The following is a 3,963-nucleotide window of genomic DNA, read 5'->3' as shown; positions in this document are numbered from 1 at the left end:
TCTTTCTTTCTTTCTTTCTTTCTTTCTTTCTTTCTTTCTTTCTTTCTTTCTTTTTTTTTCAGAGAGGAGGAAACTGAGAAACAGAACAGGTAGATAATTTTAAAATATGGGGTGGGAGAACTATAGACATAGAGCATACAAGCAAACCTAGTACACAGAACTCAAGAAATATCTGTCAGGGGTGCCTGGGTGGCTCAGTCGGTTAAGCATCTGCATCTGACTCGGTTTCAGCTCAGGTCATGGTCTCACGGGTTGTGAGATCGAGCCCCATGTCCTGCTCAGATCTCAGTGGGGAGTCCGCTTGAAGAGTCTTCCTCTGCCCCTCCCCCAACTCTCTCCCATGCGCTTTCTCCCTCTAAAACAAATAAATAAATCTTTAAAAAAAAAAAAAAGAAACATTTGTTAAATGAAGTTCAGCATATGCTAATGGTCTATTTTTCTCAGATTTGAATTTTTTAAGCAAACACATGTTCATAGAAAAACTAAATACTGAAATATGCAAAGAAAAAAATTAAAATTCTACCCCCCATCCCACCACTAGAGCAAACCATTATCAGCCATTATTAACAGTTTGAGGGGTGCCTGGGTGGCTCAGTCGTTAAGCATCTGCCTTCAGCTCAGGTCATAGTCCCAGGGTCCTGGGATCAAGCCCCGCATCAGGCTCCCTGCTCAGTGGGAAGCCTGCTTCTCCCTCTCCCACTCCCCCTGCTTGTGTTCCCTTTCTCGCTGTGTCTCTCTCTGTAAATAAATAAAATCTTTAAAAAAAAAGTTTGAAGAATATCCTTCCAGATATTTCATATATATATAAAATATATTATTTTATATGTATAAATTATATCCATGATATAAATATGTATTATATAAATATGCAATATTCTTATATTTTATATGTAATATAAATATATATTACTTACATATACTTATATACAAACAAGTAATTTTAAACAAATGTTGATTTATAATGCATCCTCTTCTATATCTTCTTTTTACTTTAATATATGAGGGACATTTATCTATGTCAGTACACATGGATTGCCTTATTTGTTATAATGTTTGAATAATATTGGTTCATCTCTCTCACACTAATGTTCTCCCTTGAAGAACAGGATAAAGAAATTTAAAAAAATCATTGTGGGGATGAACATTTTATAAATGACACTAGCAAATTTGGAGAGTCATTTGGGAAAATAGAAAATTAGATCGATTCTTCATACCATACATTAGAATAAATTTCAAACAGATCAGAGATTTAAAAGTAAAATATGAAATCAGACAGAAGAAAACAAGGGTGAATGTATCTAACCTGGGAGTGGGGAGTCCCTAATCATGACAGAGAATCCAGGAGCAGTAAGACAAAAATGGACCAATTTGACCACATAATTTTTTTTTCGTAACAGGCCAGAAAGAAGAAAACAGGGGAAGGCAGCCTATACATTAAAAAGGCACTAAAGAGATAAACTAATAAAATACAATAAATGGGGGGTGGAGGGAGGAGCAAGATGGCGGAGGAGTAGGAGACCTGGATTTCGTCTGGTCCCAGGAATTCAGCTAGATAGGGATCAAACCATTCTGAACACCTACGAACTCAACAGGAGATCGAAGAAAAGAATAGCAGCAACTCTGAACAGAAAAGCGACCATTTTCTGGAAGGTAGGACGTGCGGAGAAGTGAATCCGAGGCAATATTCGAGAGGATAGACGGCGGGGGAGGGGCCTCCATCAACCGCTTCTGGCAAGTGATAGAGCCGCGGAGCACAAAATCGGAACTTTTAGAAGTCGGCTCCGCTGAGGGACGTCGCTCCAGTGGCTAAGCGGGGGGTGGAACCCTCATGGGACAGTGTGGTCTCAGGACCCTCGGGGTCACAGAAAGACCAGGGGTGCCTGAGTGTGGCAGAGCTCCCAGGTATCGGAGCAGGGAAGCCGGATGCAGAGACGGAGCCGAGGCGCAGGCTCTCAGCTCGGGGTTGCCATAAACCGTGATCCGCGGCACAGTCGGGCCACTGCTCCTCCAGCAGGGACCCAACAAGCGGCAGAGCCGGGGAGACTCACCTTCTTTCCCTGGGAGGACCGGCGCGGGAGCGCACCGCAGGGATCTGCTGGGTTGGGAGACTCCACACGGGGTCATGTGCCAGAGATAGAAATGCTCGGTCACAGGTCGGGTGAGCACGGAGTGCGGCAGAGACCGGGGAGACGGGAGTGACTGACTGCTTTTCTCTGGAGGCGCACTGAGGAGCGGGGCCCCGAGTTCTCGGCTCCTCCGGGGCGGAGATTGGGAGGCCGCCATTTTCACTCTCTGCCTCCAAAGCTGTACGGAAAGCTTGCAGGGAACAAAAGCTCCCGAGAGCAAACCCGAGCAGATTACTTAGCCGGACCGGCAAGGGCGGGGCAATTCCGCCTCCGGCAAAGACATTTGGGAACCATGGCAACAGGCCCCTCCCCCAGAAGATCAGCGAGAACAGCCAGCCAAGACCAAGTTTACCGATCAGTGAGAACGGCAGAACTCCAGCGCTAGGGGAATACTGCACATAGAATCCATGGCTTTTTTCCCATGATTCTTTAGTCTTTCAAAGTTAATTTTTTTAATGTTCTTTTCTTTCTTTTTCTTTTTTTTTTTGAATTTTTCTTTTTCCCTTTTTCAGCCAACATCTTATCAATCCCTTTTTAAAAAATCTTTTTTATTTTTCATTTTTAGAGTCATATTGTATCCCTTCATAGTAGTTAACCTTATTTTTGGTATATATGTAAGTTGTTCTCTCTTTAAAATTTTGGGATATAGTTTCTTCTAACAGACCAAAATATACCCTAAATCTCTAGTGTATGGCTTTGTTCTAGTCTCCTGCCTGATCACATTCTCTCCCTTTTTGTTTTAATTCCTCTTCTTTCTTTTTTCAACCAACTTCTTATCTTACTAATTCCTTTTCTAAAATCTTTTATAATTTCCATCTTTACACTCATATTCCATCCCTTCATTGTATTTACCCTTATTTTTGTACATATATGTTGTTCTCTCTTTAAAATTTTGGGAGGCACTTTCTTCTAACAGACCAAAATACACCCAAAATCTAGTGTGTGGCACTGATCTATGCACAAGCCTGATCATATTTGATCATATTCTTTTTTTTATCTTTTTATTTTTATTTTTTTTTTCTTTTTTCTTTCTTTCCCTTTCTTTTCCCCTGCTTTCAGGTCTCTTCTGATTTGTTTAGTGTATATTTTTCTGGGGTCGTTGCTACCCTCTTAGCATTTTGTTCTCTCATTCATCTATTCTCCCTAGACAAAATGACAAGATGGAAAAAATCACCTCAAAAAAAAGAACAAGAGGCAATACCGACTGCCAGGGACCTAATCAATATGGACATTAGTAAGATGTCAGAACTAGAGTTCAGAATGATGATTTAAAGATGCTAGCTGGGCTTGAAAAAAGCATGGAAGATATTAGAGAAACCTTGCTGGAGAAATAAAAGAACTAAAATCTAACCAAGTCGAAATCAAAAAGGCTATTAATGAGGTACAATCAAAAATGGAGGCTCTAACTGCTAGGATAAATGAGGCAGAAGAGGGAATTCGTGATATAGAAGACCAAATGATGGAAAATAACCTGAGAAAAAGAGAGATAAACAACTACTGGATCACAAGGGCAGAATTCGAGAGATAAGGGATACCATAAGATGAAACAATATTAGAATAATTGGATCCCAGAAGAAGAAGAAGAAAGAGAGAGAGGGGCAGAAGGTATATTGGAGCAAATTATAGCAGAGAACTTCCCTAATTTGGGGAAGGAAACAGGCATCAAAATCCAGGAGGCACAGAGAACCTCCTCAAAATCAATAAAAATAGGTCAACACCCCAACATCTAATAGTAAAACTTACAAGTCTCAGAGACAAAGAGAAAATCCTGAAAGCAGCTCGGGACAAGAACTCTGTAACCTACAATGGTAGAAACATTAGATTGGCAACAGACCTA

The sequence above is a fragment of the Phoca vitulina genome, unplaced genomic scaffold, assembly GCF_004348235.1.
Source record: "Phoca vitulina isolate PV1807 unplaced genomic scaffold, GSC_HSeal_1.0 scaffold65, whole genome shotgun sequence".
NCBI classification, from domain to species: Eukaryota; Metazoa; Chordata; class Mammalia; order Carnivora; family Phocidae; genus Phoca; species Phoca vitulina.
The sequence above is the reverse complement of the archived record's forward strand: the minus strand, read 5'-3'. Positions refer to the sequence as shown.